A 24,722-nucleotide genomic window follows, 5' to 3' on the forward strand; every position below is an offset into this window, starting at 1 on the left:
GCATGAACGACAAGGACACCGAATGCGATCACTTCCCCGAGAATGGTTTCATGCAAAGGTAAGGAAAGTGTTAACCCCATATGCATATGCAGGCGATCGAAATCTATCGGTCAAGTTCATCCAGCTTTTGTCCATCTAAAATTCGTGGAAAAAAGCAATATATTAGTTATGAGGATAATATGCATCAATTTAGCTATTAAGTGGAGAGGGGGTGAAGAATTTGAGACAGTGTACTGGTGACCAAAATGCTTTAGATCAGTCGAAGCAATAGATAGTGGAGCTCAAGAGAAAATGGAGAAAACGATACTAACCGGGGTTGTCGTCTATGCAGATCGTTGTGGAATGATGAGGGTAGTGTTGAACAGATTATTATGTTTAAGCCAGGAGTATTGAAGTGCTGCAGAATATGTTATCATGTTAAACATTGTACCATATCCCTTATTTGTTAGTATAGGGTAGACTAGTGCATATAAAGATGCTAAATAGATGGTCCACCTACACAATAGTTGGAACCATTTTGAAGGTTATGGAATAATGTAGTTGGTATAATTAAATATTATAATGAATTGCGTTGTACTCATATGAACCGCAGTTATAAACGACGACGTTTGGGGAGTAAGATATGGTCGTGGGAAGGCAGGCAGTGAGTCTCGATGTGGATGCTTGTTTAATGGAATGACGATTAAGGACTTTTGATTCATCAAAATTGATATGTATAAAATCTCATGGACATCAGACGAGGGTTTTGGAAGGGTTACCAAAGCGTACAATTAATAGAGGGGGGAGGGTTGTTCTCTATATTCATATGTACGCACTACAAAACGACGTGCGTAACAGCAATATGGTGATATATATACTTCAATTCCCAGAAGTTGCTATTGGACATATAAACCAACACGAGAATTTGCATTATGACCTGCAGAAATTACCTTGAGTCCTAAGTTTACATGTATATACTCTAAATGGAACTTCACTTAATGAAATGAGCATCACAAAACAAATTTCTGAAATTAGTTGGAATGAGTATTTCATTCTCATTCTATGAAACTATGAAACATTAACACATGATACAAACGTACGCGTTACATTCTTTTTGGCAATGTATTAACTTGAATATTACCACAATTATCAGCAAACATTATCAATATTCGATCAATACCATTAAGTCATCGTAGCATTATGTGTACCCCTTGGGTATATAAAACTTAGTAATACAAAGTATGGCCAAATAAACATATATATTGGTTTTTTTTTTTTTTTTGGGAATCTTGGCCAAACATATGTAGCATATATATGTAAAGGAAGCCATGCTTCAACAACTACGTTTGGCCAAGACGAGCATAGCACAATGGAATCACACAAATGCGATGTGTTTAGAAAAGATAAACAACATATGAAGAGCGATAATATTGCTGTAATCGAGTTATGTATAAAGTAATTACCTCAAAAGGGCCCACGCTACCAAAATAATAAGTTCGTATGCATAGAAAGGTTGAAATCTTGGTCACCTCATCCGTTAAATTTGCCTAATTATGCACACATTATCATTTGTTTATTACATTGATAAATGTAATAAATAATAAAAAAGGAAAGAAAATGACATGATATATTTCGAACCCTCAAACTCTTCAGCTAATGTTAATTTCTAAGTATTTAGAGCACCATAACACCCAAAAATCCAAAAAGATGCTCCTATCTTGTTTATAGAGTATGGCAAATTGAGCTTTGTTGGCCCAAAGTTGGGGCTTTCCACATGCAAGTAAAGATGCAGCCCCATTATGGCTAAAACTCATAAATTCACCCACATGCTATGAAGTAAGGGATGTGGAAAATGCATATAACAAAATAAAAGGAAATATGTATATTATTTAAGGCTATTTTAGCAAAACAGCTGCCACATTACTGAGTTTAACCTCAAGGCTTCACTTCTGGGAACATGCATGGCATTCTATATAAAAGAGTTCTAGTCAACAGTTCCAATAAATCTATAGATGGACTTTTTCTTGCCCAAATATCTTAATCACCGATCATATAGCAGTTTACATGTCACGGTATCATACAACTACATGTAACAATACAAAATACTCTTTGCTTTATATGCACAATCAAACAAAGCAACATTTTGCAGGCCCATGATGATTAACTACATATTTAAAAGGTACCAAAAAGGGCCATAAACATTTTTGAAAAAGCGATTGTTCAGAAAAAACTTCATAGCTACACGAATGTAGTTAAGCATGTTAATACCCAGAAAAGTAAACCACCATGTACACAACATATACAAAAAATGAAACCGAGTACCACAACATATTCAAAGACAACCATGTCCGCAAGAACCATTTCCTTTAAAAGAACACAACTTAGAGCACCACATACACAAAAGGTAAATATACAAAAAGAAAACCCAATTACAACTTAGCTAGCTACTAATAATGGTTGTAACCTCTAGTTGGTCTATTTAGATACATTTTTGTTGGCTACGCTGCATGCACATGATTGATCAACTCCAAGGACATCACCAACTAGAGATTTAATGTAGCCCTCGTGTCATCCATGTGGAAACAGAGTGAGGAAATGTACCTTTCAGGAGAACCTTCAGAAATATGTTAATTTGCCCATCTCATTTGTCAAGAGATTAATCAATATGCTCGGTAAACTTAGCTTCAACAAAGGTGGAAGGAGAGCATGCACAACTTCCAGCTGACCTTCAATGATGGCTAATGATAGTCCAACACTCTGTTAAAAGAAGGAACCTCTTTCAGCTAGTGAAAGGTTTATTCAAAATGAAATCTCTAACTTATTGAAAAGTGTATAAACGGCATGTTGAGCAATAGTATTTCAGTTCAAAGCATCATATTAGAAGCAATGAAAGGGAGTTATTAATGTTACATGCAGTCCCTCAAGTTGTAGTCTAAAAATGACCCCTAAATAATTGATGGGAAGCTAGCTTTGCATGAAAAATCTCCACAAAACACTTTCATATGTAACATAGAGGAATTAAAATGGTAGAACAATTTTCTATGGTGAGATTTCAGGTAATATTCTTTTTGGTTGGTATATGACTATTGGTGGGTTTAAATGTCAAACCTATTTTCTTCTAATCAATATTTTTTGTAATATTCATACTAAGACAGCACCACAAGAACCACCATATATTAAGAACTGAAGTAAGAAATAACACCAATTTCTTTAAGCTTAACGCTACACAACATGCTATTCAGAAACATCTGTAGTTGCTTAAAATAGCTACATTTTAAGTATATCATATATTACTAAGTTAGTATACCCAGAAATTCATTATTTATTTCTTTAATAAATAATAAAACTTTAAAGAGAGATTAGAGGGGTGCACAATCACGGCGCACAAGAAGTACACAAAATGAAACATCCAATAAGCAAAATGGAGTGAAAAAGAGAATAAGCCTTTAAAATCTACAAAGCTAAGAGTTGGGAACCAATACAAGCAGCCATCCAAATATAGAGAGTGCTTAATACTGAGGATCGTAGCAATTTTGTCGCTATCCATTCACGGTATAATAGAAGTTTGGGCATTAAGTTTTGGCCAAATGTACCACCTTAAGCACAAAGGGACCATCAGGTGAAAGGAAAGAGAGGAGCTGTAATTAATGTTCCTCTCGGCTCTAGCTACTTAGAGCTAGTTCTGGTCTGAGATTTTAAGGTCATTTGGTTTTCCTAATGTCACATTTTGAGGTTGAGTTAAAGAGATAAGATAAATGCAAACTAAGGGGCTAGAACTTAAGAGTATACATTCGTCTTGTAAAGTCATGTCAAACTTTGTGCAATAGCTTGACAAGCCAATAAGTTAGTTGTATACCTGTTTCAAAACCCCCCCTCCTTCAACTATAATCCCAACTACACAAGCAATGAACTAGTGTTTATTTCCAATTAGGAATAAGCATGATTTGTGGGTAGACATAGCAGAAACAGAGGAAGAGATAGTTCTTGATAAACCAAGGATTTCTATTGAAACCTTCAGAGGTTTACTTAGTTAGTAGCTTGAGTAGAAGGTAAAACTTTTCATACTGATATCTTACAGTTTAACACATAAATGGAGGCCTAAACATATTCGAAGAGTGATTCACATAGAGCATACTACTATTGTTAAAACAATGAGTAGAATATTCTTTTTTCGTAAGACTGTCGGCATGGAACCAAAACAGGGCTGAAAAACAAGGCATAATCTCAAGCAGACTCTAGCACGAATATTGCATGTTTCAATCATCACCCACATAGTTACACACCCAACTAAACAAGTATTAGGGGGAAAATGTAAGGATAGATGAAGTTGAAAGAGAACAGGGATATATTCTGATGCAGAAAATTTCAGAATTGGGAAGTGTGTTTGCTGCTATCTTTTTAGGTGCTAAATGTGAAGTAAGAGAGGGAAAAAGGATGGAGTTTTAAATATAAACTGAACTTAGTCAAGTTACAAATGAAATTTAAGCCAAAGTTCCGGCCTTGCAAATCCAATTAAAACTCATATTTGGTGTTTACAAGAACGGTCATGTTGAAATCATAGCGAATGACCAAGGAAACCGTATCACCCCTTCATGGGTTGCTTTTACTGACAGTGAGAGACTGACCAGTGAGGCTGCAAAGAACCAGGCAGCCATCAACCCTGAAAGGACCATTTATGACGTCAAGAGTCTGATCGGAAAAAAGTATTTCATCCTTATCAACTTGTTGATTTCTGATTAGATATCCATCTTGTTTGGAGGTTGTACCAATTATGACACGCTTTTCTATAAACACACAGATTTGGAGAAAATGAGGTTCAGAGAGACATGAAGCTTGTTCCATACAAGATTGTGAACAAGGATGGAAAGCCTAACATTCAAGTGAAGATTAAGGATGGTGAGACCAAGGTTTACAAAGTGCGGAGATCAGTGCCATGATTATGACTAAGATGAAGGAAACGGCTGAAGCATTCCTTGGGAAGAAAATCAAGCATTCCTTGGGAACCAACTGCTGCTGCCATCGCTTATGGTCTAGACAAGAAGGGTGGTGAAAAGAACATCCTTTTGTTTGACCTTGGTGGTGGGACATTTGATGTCAGTATATATTGACAATTGATAATGGTGTTTTTGAGGTTATTGCCACTAATGGAGACACTCATGTTGGAGGTTAGACCATATATTCTTAGCCACTGTTTAAATGGTTGTTAAGTTTTCTGTAAGAGAAGACATGGACTGGGAGGAGCAGTATATTATATATGTTCTTGGATGCGTATATAAAATTTTGATTAAGTCTAAAAGTTTCCAGTCTCCTATGATTAATTAGGGTGATTTGACTACTTTGACTGCAACAAATACTAAAGGGTTTCAGATTGTATACGAAACACTGTTTACTGGTTCAGTATGTCTTATTTATCATAAGAAAGGCAGATTTAAGGGTATTTTGTAGGCAGGGCAAATGCCAAGTATCTGTTTTTTATGACAGAAGTGTTTGTATTAAGCTCCCCTATAAGTTAAAATTTCGTGAATTGCAAGGAAGGTCAATTTCCTTGCAGGTGAGGAATTACCTTGATCATAGACTCATGGACTATTTCATCAAATTGATATGTATATGTATGGCAAGGACATCAGCAAGGATAACAGAGCTCTTGGGAAGCTGAGGAGGGAAAGTGAGCTCACCAAGAGAGCTCTTAGCAGCCAACACCAAGTCCATGTCGATGATTGAATCACTTTATGCAGGTGTTGACTTCTATGAACCCTGACCCGAGGTAGATATGAGGAGCTGAATTAATGATTTGTTTAGAAAGACCATGGGACGGGCTAAGAAGGCTATGGAAGATGCCGGTTTGGAGAAGAACTGGTTAATGATGAAATTGTGCTTGTTCGTGGAAGCACTATGATTCCAAAGGTTCAACAGCTTCTTAAGGACTATTTTGATGGAAAGGAACCGAACAAAGTTGTGAACCGAGATAAGGCAGTTGTTTATGGTGCTGCTGTACAACGAAGCATATTGAGTGGAGAGGGTGGTGAAGAAACTAAAGGTACTACTTTTCTTTTCACATTATATGTTTGCAATTATGTTACCCATGAGATGGTGCTACCATAATGTAGTTGAACTATATGGGCAGCTCCCACAATGTGCTTTGTGGGATTCTTGATTAATGATATCCTTCTCCTGTTACGTGGCACCTCAAAAGGACCCTTGGAATTGAAACTGTTGGTGGAGTGATGACCAAGTTGATCCCAAGAGACACTGTTATCCCAACAAAGAAATTGCAGGTTTTCACCACTTACCAGGATCAGCATACTACCGTGTCCATTCAAGTATGGTACTGGCATGTTGTTTATTTTTCTTCCAAGTTGTTTTTATGAAAATTCAACTAGTTGTGTGTTAGCTTACTTGAACTGTTAATCTAAAAGTTGGATGCTCCTATTATGATACCAGGTCTTTGAAGGTGAAAGGAGTCTTACAAAGGAACGCAAGAATCTCGGGAAATTTGATCTAAATAGAGCAGAAATCCTCCAGATCCAAGGTTTGCTTTCTTTATTTGTAAAATGTTTATCAAAGGGGTTTGCTCAACCAGTAATTAGTGCCTTTCGGTAATCTATTACCTTCCCTTCTTACTTGACTGTTGATGCAACGGTAAGGGTGGCGATGTATTCACAAAATGGGCTGACATTAATGTTAGCTGCAACATACAAAGCCATGGTACCATGGTAGCATATTACATCTCCAATGGTTAGAACACCAAATAGCATATTACATCTCCAAATGGCCACACACAAATGACTGGTCTAAAATAGTTAAAGTTCTGCATAAACATAAGTGTTACTCAGGAATTACTCTAGAAAGAAAAGTTTGAAACACAAAATCCAGGAGTAGTTGCTGTCTTTAGAGTGTGTAGATGATGGTTAGGCTTAAAATCTCTAATGTTTGTAACATAAGAACCCCACTATAGCTTGGATTCAGCTAGAGTGGCTAGCAAATTTAAGTGACCCAGAAAATCCTAGCATGCAGAATACTGAAAATTGCAACTAGAACATATCATCAATAAATAACAGCAAATAATAACACAACATCATATTTGTTTTCAACACAATCTCTCTTCAATGTGAGCAAAACCATCATGGAAAATCCCGATTTATTCATCTTTTAAGTTGTGTTTACCACAAAAGCAGAACAACTAGAACATAGCATTTGAAACCCATTCCAAATAAATCTAGCTAGATTTTTCTATAGGTGTTATCATCTTTCAAACCATTAGGATGGGATTCTTGTCTTATAAATGATCTTCTAGGTAACCAACCCAGCGATAATGCAAAGGTTCCCAGCCATGTGGTAGACATTATCTATTTGTTTAACAGCAAAAATTAAGCATCTGCTACCAACTTTGCACTCCCCAAAAACCATCAAGTGAGTCTCCAGGACCAAAGGCATGTAGCTCTTTCTTATGTCCAAATGAAACTAGCAATTTCAAATATTGAACAAATGAACTTTCATTCCTATGCTCTACACACATTATCCACTTAGCCCATGTGACATTCAGATCCCATACTATCATTATGAGTCATCAAAATCAAATCAACCATTGTGAAGAGCAGCAAGAGGAATGCATATATCCACTCTTTCAGAGAGAACAAAGTGGGAAGTGTGTACCTGAAAAATTATCCATGCTCAGCAACAATCCGTACGGGATTTCCATGGAAGTTAAGACAGCCCAAATATGTTTACTAGGAATACCATTACCAAAGTCCGTATTATAGTAAATATAATATATATACACTACTGTATAAGTACACGAACCGGAAAAAAACTGCCACTCCTCGTTTGTGAAAGGAAAGAGTGTCAAATAACATTAAAAATCAGAGTGCAGGATGGATATGCAAATCTAAGAGTTCTAACTTGACTTACACGACAATCTCTAAACTCACTTCAGGAGCTAGCACAGCAAATTATCACAATATCCCAATGCATGTAAAGCTAAAGAAATTGACTTAAGTGCTCAATAGATTGGTCAGTATAAATTTTTCAGCAAACACCCTTTATCAGAAAATAATAATACCTGTAATGATGTTCATGATTATTATTGTAAATAATAAGATACATATCAAGAATAATAATAATAATAATAATAATAATAATAATAATAATAATAATAATAATAATAATAATAATAATAATAATAATAATAATAATAATAATAATGACATGAATACTTTTTTAAGGCTACTGCTTTTACTAACTTGGGCCATTAAGAAGGAAAAAAAAAAAAATAGGTAAGTTCTAATAGATAAACATGTAATGGGAACGTGGAAAGCGTTTGAAAGACATAATTGAAAGTTTGGTCAAGAGGAGCTGTTAGTTTTTTTATGTGCCCAAAATGATATGACTGAGGGTTTGAAATGTATAAAGTCAGAATCGATGTAATCGACTTATAAATTATATTGAATGATTTGCGATCCTCATTTCCATATGATTGTACATGTGTTCGTTCTCACTGGATCATATCAGTAAATATTTAGTAACATTCACAAAATTAAAAGCATAGACATGGGAGTGAGAGAGCAACCAAACTTTGGTTGTTTATTGGTCTTCTTCCAAAGGAATGACTATGTTAATTTAATGTATCATATATGAACTTTGGTGCTGCAAATTCCAACAAATCATTTACTGGTATTGGACCAACATAACCCAAGTCTATACTTCCGCTGATTTGAAGCTAACCGAGAGTTACCACAAGAAAAATGTTTTTCTAAACAACAAAGGAAATATCAAATCCACACACCTGTTGAAGCCACACATTTCCAATGGTTCAGAAAAACATGAATTCACATAAACAACCAGATTTGCTTGAACTATATAAGCCATACATATATATATATATTGGATTGGCATACAATCCTAGTCCTGATTTAATCACAAAATATAACTATATATATATATACAAAAATCACCAATATAGTATATGTTTTAGTACTATATATATACACATACCATACCCAGAACCAAGTTAATGGATCAAAACGGTAAGCAAGCTATTATTCATGATCTAAATGATCACATTCAGGCAAGAATATTGATGGGTACTGCTTTGGATACCAGAAATGTTAATGCAAGGAAAGGTAGAATTACATAAAAGACAAGAAGCTATTGATGAGGGATCAGATGTATAACATATGAATTGATGGAGAATCAAGACATATTCAATGACTTTTGGTAATTTCAGCTACCAGTTTAAATTCTAAAATTACATATAAATAAAATTGATACAAGACCCTAAACTAATACAAACCCAAAGCATATAAGAGACGGGTAGACCAAGCAAGTGCAGGGTAGACAAAAGTACCCTTCAAGGAAACAACAACATTATTAATGTAAGGAAAGAGTACAATTTCCATTAACAAGTTACATTATTATACATTAAGGTAATAATGTATAACAGAAAATAAAACCAAGGCTGCAAGAGGAGAGTATGTGGAAAACATAAACAAAAATCCACTGTATATATAGATTACACCCCTCGTCTTGAAAGAAAATAAAATAAAAAACCATATAACGTATTAAAAAAAGGTTAGAACCCATGTTAGTAAACACAGTCGAAGAGTCGACATTTTCAGTGGTCCATTGGGTAGATTGAGGAGATGTGGTTGGGAATCGAGAACATGAAAACATAAGAAATAATTTCAGACTGTTATATATGTTAATTTTCATGCTTTCAAAGTGAGAAAGGCATATGTGTTATTAGATCTGCTGTCAAAATGTTTGTTGCCTCATTTAAATATCATTGACTTAAATAACTTTAAGTCAATGATATATAGTTTAGTGCACACAAGAAAACATGCATGTACTGTCAAGTTTTAGTAATATTTCCAGGTTTTGTCCAGTCTAATTGTTTTCTTCAACTTGCACACACAAATTAATCACCTACTCGTGTTGATCCAGAATGGTTGACCAGCATTACAATAATCAGGTTGGATTCACATATATATGACAAGCAAGGTTGATTAGTTAATCGGTATTATGTAAAAGATTAGCATCTCTATATAATAAAAGGACGAGTTTGGACCCAATCCCATAAGACATCAAGACATTGCTACACTAAGTCTCCAACTAAAATGTCCGTCTACAGATCAAGTAGGTGAAAATAACAGCCATGTACGGATCCCATTTTTATATGAAATGACCTTGCTACACATAAGGATTTGGCTCATGTGCCCTACAAGCGATATCAGTTACAAACAAATGCCCCTGCAACATATCCAATGGAGACTATACTAATGAAAATTAATTAGGTTAAGGTGTCTGGGTTTGGCAAGACATAAAAGATGTATGGTACTTCAGGTGAGATTGCATTATGCCTGCTGTCAGGCAGGATAGTGCTGCACAGCAATCATACATAGAAGCTGCAAAAACGCTAGGCCACATCTCACCTGAATGTTTTAAATTAACATAGACCTCAATATCAATTCAAACTACTTTTAGTAATTTTTTTAAACAGAAAAAGATATAAACCTCTGTTATATACAATTTATGGCAGAAGCTAGATATGGAGACAGACAGCTAGCTAGGGTAACCGGAAGAGTCATTAGAGTTCTGATGATTACATAAGATTGTGTAGAATTAGCCATCCTTTGTTTTATCGCCATGAAAGTTTGTTCCATATGTATGCAAGTATCAAGGGGTAGCTAGCATTGCCAAAGTGAGAATAAATTTAAGGTATGGCTGTTTTGGGTCATCAGGTTAGTGTTTTAAAACTGGTAATGATTTGGTAATTTTGGGACACTAGCAAACGTGTCAATCTCTCCTTTTAAAACAGTGGGACTTGCCATATTTTATTAATTTTAGTCAAGTCCTTCGATCTAGGAACAATGTTTTGGTGACCATGTCAAATCAAAAATTCGTAATTTATTAGGTTAGGAATGACTACATGATTTTACACATTAGAAAGGTATTGGGAAATATAATTGAACTTTTAATTATCAGGATTCTAAAACTTGTAAAAATAGGAAAATATTATATAACAATGCCCATAATTACTAATAATCAAAGAAATTAAGCATTTAATTTCCCTTTTAAGTTTCATACAGCGTTTTATTTTCCAATTTGCTGCTAATAATTTAAAATCTTTCCCCTAGTTACAGGAGTTTATTTTCTGAAATAGTTTTTTTCCCTACAAACTATCTCAAGCCTAGTTCATCATTTCATTAATTATCCATATTGATCACAGGAATCAATATGGATTGTCATTTAATTTCATCTAAAAGTATGGTTTTAGGAAATGGTTGAGAAGGTAATTGTTAAAGCCTGTATGAATTCGTAAGTGCACTTGAGAGGAAGACAATTGGGAGTGTTTCTAGAATATCAGTCTTGAATCGAAGCCCAGTCAATGAGAGATTGTACTCATTAGAGTCCTCAAGTCATCATTGGCACAACTGCAGGGTTGCTAGTAAGGTAAGTGGAGGTCTCACTTAAGAGTGTCAAAAAAAGCTCTTAAGAGTAATGGAGGCTAAAAGGAAAGTCAGCAGTTTATTAAAGAAATTAATGGGTGGAGGCTTTTTTATTAATGTATATGAATGTACACGAAGAAACAGCCTCCATGTAATATGCTTACTGCATGGAAGCACTTCTAATATACTACATAAATTGAAGTGTAATTATGTAGTCATATGAATAAGATTATTCATCCCTGAATACAGGCAACTTCTTACTGCTTGTGGGAGTTCTAAGTGATCTGCATGATATTAATGCTAATATATACTGGTTAAGTTTTCCTTGCCATCTAACTCATTCAGTGGACTACAATATATACCTTGAGTTTGAGTCCCCACAAGCATTAATATCAATTCAAATTAGCAGGCATGAGAAGAGATTAGATCAGAAAAAACAATAAAAAGAAAATAAAATAAAATGCAAGAGTCTTGGTCAGTGGCATCATTGTTCAGCAACCAACTACCCCCACAACAGACCCACAACACAGATGCACAGAAAAGAACCACAACTCAGATGCATTAAAAGTGTAATTTAATGTTTTGTGCCCCAAAATCCTACTGCACATCCACGAAAACAACACAACAGACTAAGTTTGTAGTGCAAGCTGTCACAAAGGCTAGTAGAATGCAGAAAACACAAGCTGAAGGCCACTAAATGATCTTTAAGCTTGGCCTTTTTTTTTTTTTTTTCAATATAAGTTTTAGTAATTTGAATAATAAAACTTTCATTAAACACATGTAGAGGATCTGAAGGCATGACATTCATTGCTTTGAAAATAGAGAAATGCACTAAAGATATGCAACACATATCGATGGGTGGAAACTTCCTATTATATATGCATAATGGGAAGCACTAATATGAACAATATTTAGTAATATTATTCATCTGGAAAGAAAATGTGGCAGCTTCTCACTGCATTGTGAGTGATCAAGTACTCAAGTTTGTAACTAATATGTAAGGGTTTTGTTTTCCATTAGTTTTAAGGCAATCATTCTAGGCTTTAAAAATATGAGAATTGACTATTAGACTCTAGCCAGTTTTTGCTGCAATTCATTAAGGAATGCCATAATCAGGCCTGTATGATAAAAATACATATAATGACACGCACTAAACCTTCCTATATTGATTGAAAGAGATGCCCATAGTGGGGGCAGAAGGATACATCTTACTCTACTTTAATCAATCCCAAAAACTGTTCAGCCAAAGTTAATATTTTTAAGTATTTAGAGCAACATAACACCCAGCAAACAATGAAGATGCTCCTATATTATTTTAATATAGAGTATGGCAGTTTGATAATTTTGGAAATAAGTTAGGGCTTTCCACCTTTTTCATTAAACAGACATTTAATTGCTTGGCTCTAACCAATATCACTAAGTTACTTATTGCAAATATGTTGGACAAACAGGACCAAATCCCACCTGTCATGAGATGGAGAAAGGAACATTCTCCAATTAATAATTCATAACAACTTGTATTGCAGCGGTTTTACAATGATTTTTTGGGTAGCATCTCTTATACATATTTTGATGTTCTGTTATAATGTATCTATTTTTAAATCTTCTGTCATACAAATTGTTAGAAGGAAAATCACGCTAGAAACCCACATAAATTACATGACCAAACACATTTTCTGGGTATTGTTGCATTTATAAACATGCTTCTGGTTCAACTACAAGAAGTTCTATAAGTTAATACTAAAATTATCTAATACACACAACATTATAAATGCAATCCAAACACATTCTGCAGATAAACAACCAGTATACCTCAGGCAAACGCACATGCACATCAGTTTCACATCACCCAAAAAATACAAGTGTACATCAATGTTACGATAACTTTTGTAATGCAACCTACTCGTAAAGGGGTTTCATAAATTCAGTGGATACCTGGACAATCGTTTGATCATTCTTGCAAAACAGAGGACTGATAACTTCGGACTACAGATGGGGGGCTGGAATCGTCTATTCCAGCGAAGGTGGAAACGTAGTCCTTCAACTTCCCAAACGGAGACAATAACCAAATAGGATGGAAGGCAGTTTCTTACACTAGAACTTACGATTGGGTCACCAAAATTGTTTCTTTGAATATGGTGAACCCAAAACGTGAATGGGAGAAACGCGATAGTGGCTAGAGGTGGAGGAGCTCAAGCCACTCTCGAACGCGATAGATATGTTTTCGGTTGGGTGGAAAGGGCTACGATATTGTTGGTGGGAATGTATCGAAGACTCGCAGCGCAGAAGGTTGGGGAAATCAGCCGGAGTGAGCAAACATGGGGAAAAAAAAAGTTGGGGGGAAATTAAAGTGAAATCGGTGTTTGGCGTGGCAGTCATAGATATACATCGAAGATTAGTGCGCTGCTTAAACTTAATTCTACCCCCGACGGCAAAAGTCGTATTAACACAGAAAATCGCTGTAATTTTTTCGGTAGTGTACAGTAATACTTTTAAGTAGCTGCAAAAATCTAGGGCAATAATTCAAAGATCGCTGCAAAAAATGTTAAAAGAAAATTACATATTTTAAAACCTGCAGTGTACTGAAATCGCTGCTTTTGGAATTCTATTTCAGCGATTTTATTTGCAACAACAATAAATTCGCTGGAAAAGACCCAATTTCTTGTAGTGTTAGCTGATTCAAGTTTAAACAAACCCTTTCTTTAGACATTAGATGAAGCTCGATGTTAATTAGTACCATGCATGCATGGCACCTGTCATCAATGGCCTTCGACCAAACAAATTAACATCGAGCCAAGTTCTCATTTTGAGAGATTCGACTCTCGCTTGTCTATTTAATTTGCAGAGAGAAGGAAAAAAGTACCATGAATTAACCTAGCTAGCATTAAAACAATGATGTGATAAAAAGACCATGTGCAGAGAGAGAAAGCATCCCAGATAACCTGTTTCAGCATTAGATAAATACTTGTGAAACAGAAGTTTTTCCTGGTGAGAAGGTATATGTATTTTGTTGTTCTTCACATTCCTTAAAACCTGCTCTTAGCTTGTTGAATTTATGACCATATAGATATATATATTATAATACAGCTTGGATAAAATTTATACAAGCCAGTTTGTGGTTATCTAGCTGGGATGTTCTGTCATACTTAATACTTCTGTAGGCTGTAGTATGTATATATATATATACTATATATATACATACTACACATTAATAAGCATTATATGTATGCCAAATTTATGGAAGGTCTCTCCGCGCGCAACATAGTAAGCAACCAAGGTTTGACTCTAACCAGGCTCATCTTTGTAGTAAACATGAGCCTGGATGGTTAATTATACACACACACACACACCATACATGAGTACCCAGCCATATAACATGATAAAGAGAACATTTCTACATATATAGTTTATATTATCATTCTGCGGGCTGATAATTTGGGCCAATATTGGATAATGCAGAATTTCATAACTCATGTGGAGTTTGGATGCAGACAGCAAACAGTAGACCAGCATAAAAGATTTAATGCATGCTCATATACTGCAGAGTGAAAAGGGACATTTCGTGACCTACCCATTAAAAGCCATAGGTTTCATGGCGGATCGAGACAACAACCAAAGCAGTAACTTTCTTGACATTTCACCATAAACGGAATAACTACTCAGCGCTTTTTTCATCCCATACCGATGTGATGGAAAAAGATCCTAGTAGTATTCATCCTTTAGTTAATACCAACACCTTTATTCTAGCAATAAGTAGGTTTGACAGATGGAAAATCGATGCATAATGGCTTGACCATTTAGGTTGTGGTTTGAGAAGCTCAACAATGCCCAAAATTACTTAAAATACATTCTATTTTTTTTTTTTTTTTTTTAATTTACCTTGTAAGTTTCAACCATTTTATTTTCCAACTTGCTACTAAAATGAAAAATCTTTCCCCTACTTACAGAACTGTGTACCTCAGAAATCGTTGTTTTCTCTAGACACTAGAAAGCCTTTCTACATGTCATTAATTATCAATACCAAAATCACATGACATCAATATGGATTTTCATTTAATTTCCTCCTAAAAGTATGTTATTAGGACTTGATAACAGATTGTAATTGTTAATTAACTTGATGAATTCGTAAGTGCACTTGAAAGGAAGACAATTCAGAGTGTTTCTAGAATGAAGTCTTGCTCTGAAACCCAGTCAATGAGAGATTGTCCTAATTAGAGTCCTCAAGTCATCATTGGTGAATAATCAAATTATCTAATACCCACAACTGATTGAGCATTCCAAACATAAGAGGCAAATACACAACCAGTATAATGCAAACAGAGGCACATGCAAATCAGTTTCACAGAGGAATACAATCAAATTCGTGTACATCTAAAAACAACACCTTTTGTAATGAAACCTACAAGAAATGGGAGATACCTGTAGCCTCGATTGATCATCTTTGAAAACAGATGATTGATATCTTCAGATTAGAAATGGAGGCACGGAATCGTCTAGGGTAATCGAAGGTGGAGACATAGGAACTAGCTTCCCAAACGGAGACAATATTCAAGTTGAGAGAAGGCTGTGCGCACACTAGGGTTTACAATTGGGAGATTAAAATCTTCTTCCCAATTGGTGAACCAGAAACGGCTCTAGAGAAGGGAATCGCGGGGAAATGAGAATGGGAGAATCGGTAACCCAGGCGAGGAGCTGAAGCATATGGTTGCACGCTGGGAAGGGTTTTCAAAAGCAAGGATTGAGAATGGAAACTAGAGTTTGTTGTGGGATTAGGTCGAAATGGGCAGACACGGGGGAAAAATGGTTGGGGGGAAATTTGATAAGTGAAATTGGGTGTTTGGCGCGGCAGCGAAATTGCAGCGAAAATCACATGCTGCAAAACAAGAATGTTACACGCAACAATTAAAATCGCCTCAATAACATAAAAAGTCGCTGCAAATTTAAGTAATGAACAGGATTTTTTTTTTTGCAACGATTTTTTTCGTTACAATAACTTAAAAGTCGCTGCAAATACAACTAAATGAAAATTACTGTTTCAAAAGTGTGCAGCGTATTAAAATCGCTGCTGTTGATAAGCTATTGCAATGATTTTATTTCCAGCAAAATAAAAATCGCTGCAAAAAGTGCATTTTCTTGTAGTGAATACAATTGAGTTTTTATTTATTTATTTTATTTTATTTTTTTTATAGTTTTGAAAGAACCCAATGAATGAAAGGAAATGATTGAATGTTTTAATGTATGAAAATAAATAACGGCCATGACTGAATAAATGATGGTACTAAAGGACTAGGTAGATTGTAATGTCGGGTAAGTAATACTGGTAGTGCATCTAGTGCTACCCCCTAACTAAAAGGGATTTCCAACCTGTGGCCATGGATGAAATCCGGGTTAAAAGGATTGCTAACCTCAACACATCTGGCATAATAGTGTGTATCGGCAAAAGAAAAATGATAACAGTTAAAATGAATGTTGTGTGATTATTTAGCCCTTTATGAATGAATATATAAGGTATGAGAATGTTTTATGAAAGGAAAACTATTTTCAAAGAAAAATCCAACCTTTTATTGTATTCAATAAAATGTATGTTTTAGGTCAAGTATGTAGATGAATGGGAATGCATGAATGAAAACTTATGTTGTTATATTTTGACTGTATGAAGTAATACTTACTGATTATTTGACTCACTTAGTTTTTCTATATGTGCCTTCCCCTCTCAAGGACAAAGTGAGGAAGAAGCGACAGGGCCTATAATATGCACATGAAAATATAGAGTATTACCTACCGAGTTTGCACGCGATTTTCTTTCCATATTGGGGATAGCTCGTGAAAAGTGAGGAAAAGAAAGAGCCAAAGGCAGAAAAGAAAGGTTCCATTCTGGTTTTTGGGAGAAAGGATGCTAGGGTTTGGAGAAACTCATATTCCACAAAAAGAATTCTTCTTTCGAATGGGGTGCTAATTCTTTGGTGAGGCTAGGGATGAACTTGCTTGAATGTTGATGATTTTAATTCTATTGGATTCATGTAATAAACTTTCTTGTTGATACAATTTTTGTTTAGAGAATCTGGTTATAAATATATATTTTCCTATTAGAGAATCTGGTGCTATGATCTCTAATTGAGTATCCAATTAATCTGATATGGATAGAATTTTCAAGTTCAAGTAAGGGATTCCCGATACTTCATTGCTATTAATTCTAGTCTAACTTTTTCATTATTACATTTTGGCTCTTCAGTTTATTTCTTTTTAGAAAGGATTTGTTTTACATTACTACTTTGATTTTTGTTTTTCTAAATTTTTAGTTTCTTTGTTCATTATGCTATTCTTTTAATTTGTCTCTATGGAATAGATACTCCAAATCTATGGTACAACTATCGTGTTATTCTTTGGGCGTAATCACCTTGTCATCATTAGTAATTATAGTTGAGGGGGCATGCGCAATCATTGCCTCTTGCCATGTTCTCAATAACCATATATATATGATTCGGCTATTTCATTAACTAACAAATCACAACCAAACATTATGTTTTAGGGATGATAGTTAACTATAGAAAGTAACACAAATGATATCTTATAAATATTTCTTAGATATGTGGCATCGAATGTGACAACATCCCTAAAATATTGGTATGATGTCCTTGATTTTGTATTTGTCTAAAAATAACTTTCCATACACCAATGCTTATTAACTTGCATGGAGTACACAAATCCAAGCTCTTTGCATTGTCGATCAAGAAAATAAGTATATAACCTTTGTGCATCTTCCTCTTCAAATAATTTTCTCCTTTCGTTCTCTAAGCAATTTTCCATATCCTTGCCAATACAACCAACGTTAAAGTCACCCCCTGATTCTTTACTCAACACCTACATTATCTTTCTTGTTCATCGGCCTCATTCAAAGGCATAATAAGTTTTTTTAGACACTTGTGACTCCCCTATATCGATAGAGCAAACTAGTACTTCTCAGTGGAAGTAGCAAGTGGTTATGTTCTTTTGTTTTTTTTTTTTTTGATAGACCAACATCTTCATTGAGATAAAAAAAAAAATAATTACAGACATTTATCAAACCATAGGGTTTGAGAAAAAAAGTCTAGAATACAATTCCACCACATTTCAAGGTCATCAACCCTCCAAGCATTACGAGCAAGCTCATAAGCTGCTCTATTCCCCTTCCTATACACATGTTTTAAAGTAACAGTTTCAAAGCAACTACATAGTCTTTTAACTTCAAAAAACAGGTTGCCTAGCATTGAGTCCAACATGTCATCTTTCTGTAAGGACTGGACCAGCAAAAAACAGTTAGACTCTATGTCCATATGTGCAATACCCATTGTCGAGATCAGTTGCATGCCTCTTAAAACTGCCAGCAACTCAATAGCTTCTAGATCTTCAACCTCGAGTTCATGTTTGGAAGCTGCCATCACCACTTTTCTTGATGAATCTCTTAGGATAACACCTATACCCACTTTGTGTAAATTGGAAAACATTGCACTATCTATATTTAATTTAAGAACTCCCTAAAAATGAGGCTTCCAACAAAATTGGTCTTGCATCTGCATTCTAGAGCTGACAACCACAACTTTGAAACTATTTAAAAGGCTCAAGGAGTGATTAGGAACATGATGCGGGCTTAGTCGAATGTTTTCAAACTCAAGCTTATTTCTTCTATACTAAAACCCACATGTTAGATTGAAAAATTGCTCCAAACTATTAGCATCGGACCCCACCACAAACTGTAACACTAGATCAGTCACATTAGAAGACAGTAGGTTTATCAATGAAGGGAAAAACTGAAACCATATATCTCGAATCTGAGTACAACTAAATCTGACAGAAACTACAAGCAGTTTTTGTGATCACCTATTTTCGTACAAGGTTATCCGAAGATGGTAAACTATCTTTACACAACCGCCAAGCAAAGACCTTGATTTTATTTGGAGCTTTCATCCTCCACAAAGCCTTCCATAATCTATGTTGTCTCCCCCTCAAAGAAGACTTTGTTGTATTGGAACCCATTTGTGCCATAATAAATTTGTAACAACTTTTTACTGAAAGATGTCCACTCCTTTCTTGACTTCATATCAATTTAAAAGTTGTTCCTTCAGGGAAAATCAAAACTTTGTTTATATCAGCCACCACCATCGGATTAAAGAGAGTTCTAATTTTTGGAAAATCCCACATCCTTGTTTCCTCATCAATAATAGAATCCACAACAACCTCTCTATCTTGCACTTGTAAACCAAACTCTTGAGCCAAATTCGTATGCCCTGGAAGCCACTGATCTATCCATAACTGTGTAGTCTTACCATCTCCAATTTGCCATCTACAGCCCTCCCACAACCATTTCTTAGCTTCCCAAATACCTTGCCAAGTATAAGATGGGTAGTTTCCCAATCTAGACTCCAAAAAATTGGTCTTAGAAAAATATCTAGCCTTGAGAATTTTGTATAACATAGAATTAGTATTTTGTAGCAATCTCCAACCTTGTTTTGCAAGAAGAGCAAGGTTAAAAATTCTAAGCTTCTTAAACCCTATATGATGTAGGGGGATCTGAGACAGATGATGCTGAGCTGCCAGATTGCACCTTGATGGCGCTAAGGTACCATGAGTTGGCAGATCAGCACAAAGGCTGGAATTGATTGTGAAATGTTCCTAATTGGGGCCGTTTTGAGTGCATTTCAGTCTTTTGGCCATAACTTTGGCTACAGGTGTCGGAATCGCGCATAAGATCCAAATTTGGAAAGCTCTTTTCAGTACGCACGCTGTCCATATCTAGCGTTGCTCCATGTGCTCATTTTTTACCTCAAATTCTGCTGTTTTTCCCTCCAAATCACTAGTTTTAGTTGTTTTTTACTATTTATGGTAATATTTCATTTGTCCATTAGGAAGTCATTTTAAACCCGATTTGGGCCCCATTTTTTGTAGATTGCTTATTTTATTTTGAATTTCAATTTGGAGTGATCTTTGGGATTTTGATATTTTTGGAAAAATTCAGATAAACACATTTTTTTGTGGATTGATTTTCTCCTGTTCTTTCCTGTGAATCATCTGTTGGAACTAGCCTGCAGGATAATCGCTATTCTGTCCAGCGTCAGTTGGCATCAGAGCTTCAACATCTTCTTGGGAAATTTCATCAGTTTCAATGGCTGGTGGTTGTGGTCATCGTGGGCAGGTTCTGAATGAGGAATACCAACGCCGTGATTGTAGCATTCTGTATGTAATGATTGAGGATTTGCAGAGGTAAGTTACAGAATTAACCTAGCGCCTGGCGGAGTAGGATTTCGAGGATCATGAGGCCTCTGATCACGATTCTGATTCCACTTTCAAAAACTCATATCACAATCTTGATCTATTCCGGGAGTATCGTCGTCAGGTCGATCTGCCCGAGTTTTCTGGTACATTACAAGCTGAGGGATTTGTTGATTGGATTAACGAAGTGGAGCGTATTTTCAATTATAAGGAAGTCCCCAATCGTGTGAAAGTGAAACTGGTCGCCATCAAACTCAAGGGCAGAGCATCTGTGTGGTGGGAGCAGTTACGACGTCCACGATATAGGCAGGGCAAGGCCAAGATCACTGATTGGGAGAAGATGAAGAAGAAGATGAATGGTCACTTCCTTCCCTTCGGCTACACGCAAACCTTGTTTCAGCGACTTCATGCGTTGAGGCAGGGCGCGAGATCAGTCGATGATTACACGGAGGAGTTTTACCAATTGGTGGCCCAGAACGATTTATCTGAGACGGAGGAGCAGATGGTGGCGCGGTATTTGGGGGGTTTGCGCCAGCCCTTACAAGATGTCCTCAGCCTTCACTCACTGTGGAATGTTTCGGAGGCCTACCAGCGTGCATTTGTTGTTGAAAAATAGCAAAACAGGAGACCAGTGATCAGGAGCGATCAAAACAGTCGGCCAGTTCACCCTCAGGATTCCCGTCCTGTCCAACAGCCACCGCAGGGTAATTCTAACCCTACTATTAGATGTTTTCGTTGTGGTGAACAGGGGCATAGAGCGACTGATATTAGGAAGCCTGCTAATCGAAAGGGCAAAAATTTGTTGATTGAGGAAAACGTGGTAGACGAGACTGAGGAGATTGGCGAACCCGTGTATGATGATGATGAGACTGATGATGTTCTGTATGGAGATGGTCATGAGACTCTGGTTGTTCGCAAGAGTCTACTGACTCCTAAGGGCGATTCAGGGGACGATTGGTTGAGAACTAATATTTTTCACACGACATGCATAGTTGCAAATAAAGTCTACAAAATGATCATTGATAGCGACAGTTGTGAGAATGTAGTATCCGAGGAGGTTGTCCAGAAATTGTAGTTGAAGACGAACCGTCATCCTAAGCCATACAAGTTGTCATGGCTAAATAAAGGCAGTGAGGTAACAGTTGATAGGCGATGCCTCGTGTCTTTTTCAATTGGTAGAAAATATTTCGATAATGCCTGGTGTGATGTTGTGTCTATGGATGCGTGTCATGTATTGTTGGATCAACCTTGGCAGTATGACTGCAGTGTCATTCATGATGGACGGAAGAATACCTATTCCCTTAACCTCAAGGGAAAAAAGATTCTGTTGGCACCCCGACGGGAAGGACTCACTCCCACCCCAGTAGCCAATAATACTAACCTGCTTTCCATGTCTAGGTTTATAGATGAGATTGAGCATGGAGACATGGTCTATGCTTTACTACCTTGCGAGAATAGTGTAGTAGATATGGATACAAATTTACCAGCAAAGGTACAGCGACTGCTAGCAGAGTTCTCTAACTTGATGCCAGAGGATCTTCCTCCTGGGCTACCGCCTATGAGGGATATTCAGCATCAAATTGACCTTGTTCTTGGGTCAAGTTTGCCGAATCAACCAGCATATCACCTTAGTCCCAAGGAGGCTGAAGAGTTGCAGCGACAGGTGGTAGAGTTGTTGGAGGGGGGCTATATCCAAGAGAGCATAAGCCCATGTGCAGTCCCTGCCCTAATAGTGCCAAAGAAAGATGGTTCTTGGCATATGTGTGTTGATAGCCGAGTGATCAATAGAATTACAGTGAAGTACCAGTTTCCAATTCCCCGCCTGGATGATATGTTAGATCAGCTATCCGGTTCTAAGGTCTTCTCAAAAATTGACCTTAAAAGCATATATCACCAGATCAGGATAAGACCTAGAGATGAGTGGAAGACGGTGTTTAAGATGCAACAACGGTTGTATAAGTGGATGGTCATGCCTTTTGGGCTATCCAATGCGCCCAGCACGTTCATGAGATTTATGCATCAGGTCTTGCGGCCTTTTATGGCGAAATTTGTTGTAGTTTACTTCGATGATATCCTCATTTATAGTCCGATGTGGGCTTCACACTTCGTTCACCTCTGTGCTGTTTTTGAGATGCTGAAAACAGAGTGCCTGTTTGTCAATCATAAGAAGTGTTCTTTCTTCACTACTTCTGTGACTTTTCTTGGTTTTGTTGTGTTTACTGATGGTGTTCATGCAGATAAGTCAAAGATAGATGCAGTCTTGGAGTGGCCCAGACCAAGGACCTTAAATGACATCCAAAGTTTCTATGGATTGGCATCTTTCTACTGCCAGTTCATTAGAAATTTCAGCACTCTGATTGCCCCTATCCCCGAGTGCCTCAAGGGGGCGTGATTTCCAGTGGTCTGAGGAGGCAAAGGCCAGTTTTCAACTGGTCAAGCAGAAGATGATCGAGACACCAGTTTTGGCACTCCCTGATTTTGACAATGTGTTCGAGGTAAATTGTTATGCATCTGGCATTGGCATTGGTGGTGTTCTGAGTTAGTCAGGGCGTCCGGTTGCTTTTTTCAGTGAGAAGCTATCAGGATCCAAGAAAAATTATTCCACTTATGACCTGGAGTTCTATGCCATAGTTCAGTCCCTGAAGCATTGGCGTCACTACCTAGTACAGAGGGAGTTCATTTTGTTTATCGATCATGAGGCCCTGAAGTACATCAGTGGCCAACACAAGTTGATTAGACGGCATGCCAAGTAGGTGGCATACTTGCAAGAGTTCACCTTTATGCTGAGGCACCAAGCAGGGAGTCTGAACCGCGTCGCAGATGCCCTAAGCCGTTGTACCTTACTCCTCACCACCATGAGTACCAAAGTTGTAGGCTTTGAGACTTTCACAGATATGTATATAGCTGATCCTTCCTTTGGAAGGATATTTCAGGAGGTAACTGATCGTCACCATCATGATTTTGTTTTGCATAATGGGTATCTGTTTCATGGATTACAATTGTGCATTCCAGATTGTTCATTGAGGCAGCAAATTATAAGTGAGCTTTATAATGAGGGACACTTTGGTCGAGATAAGACATTGGCCCTTATCTCTTCTGACTTTTATTGGCCTAAGTTGACTAGTGATGTGGCCCATTATGTGGACCGTTGTTATGTGTGCCAGCGGTCTAAGGGAGTTTTCACCAATGCAGGCTGGTACACTCCCTTACCTGTTCCTAAAGCTTCTTGGTTCGATGTCAGCATGAATTTTGTATTGGGCTTACCCCACACCCAAAGGGCCTAGGATTCTATCTTTGTTGTGGTTGACAGGTTTTCCAAGATGGCCGATTTTGTAGCTTGCAGGAAGACTATGGATGCTGTCTGGATTGCCCATCTTTATTTCAGGGAGATTGTGCTTTTACATGGTGTTCCTCGATCCATCACTTTAGATTGTGATACCAAGTTCATCAGTCATTTCTGGAAGAGCCTATGGGGGAAACTGGGAACACAGTTGAATTTTAGTAGCGCCTACCACCCCCAGACGGATGGCCAGACCGAGGTGGTGAACTGGAGTTTGGGCAACCTTTTGAGGTGTTTGGCACGAACTAAGCCGAAGCAGTGGGATTTGGCATTGCCTCAAGCAGAATTTGCCTACAACAGATCGAAAAAGAGAACCATAGGCTTAAGCCCATTTGAGATTGTCTATGGTCAGAACCCATTCAGGGTGCTGGACTTAGCCCCTATTCCATGTATAACACGTTTCAGTCCTAAAGTAGATGAGATGGCAGAGGATCTTCGGGGTATCCATGACCAGGTGAAACAGACCATTCATGAGAGCAATACCAAGTACAAGACTCGAGTTGATAGTCATCGTCGTCAAGTACTTTTTGATGTTGGTGATTTTGTTTGGGCTGTATTAACTCATGATTATTTTCCTGTTGACGAGTATAATAAGCTTAAGGATTGGAAGATAGGACCTTGTGAGGTAGTGCAGAAGATCAATGATAATGCTTACAAGTTGCGCCTTCCCAGTCACTTGAAGACTTTTGATGTCTTTAATGTGAAGCACCTAA

At 36.9% G+C, this 24,722-nt stretch overlaps 1 pseudogene; it reads left to right on the plus strand.

Moving 5' to 3' along the window:
* Positions 1–2: 2 nt before the first annotated feature.
* On the plus strand, positions 3–21,744 carry LOC122293603 (annotated as a pseudogene).
* Positions 21,745–24,722: the final 2,978 nt, after the last annotated feature.

Source organism: Carya illinoinensis, chromosome 14 (genome assembly GCF_018687715.1).
Source record: "Carya illinoinensis cultivar Pawnee chromosome 14, C.illinoinensisPawnee_v1, whole genome shotgun sequence".
Taxonomy (NCBI): Eukaryota; Viridiplantae; Streptophyta; class Magnoliopsida; order Fagales; family Juglandaceae; genus Carya; species Carya illinoinensis.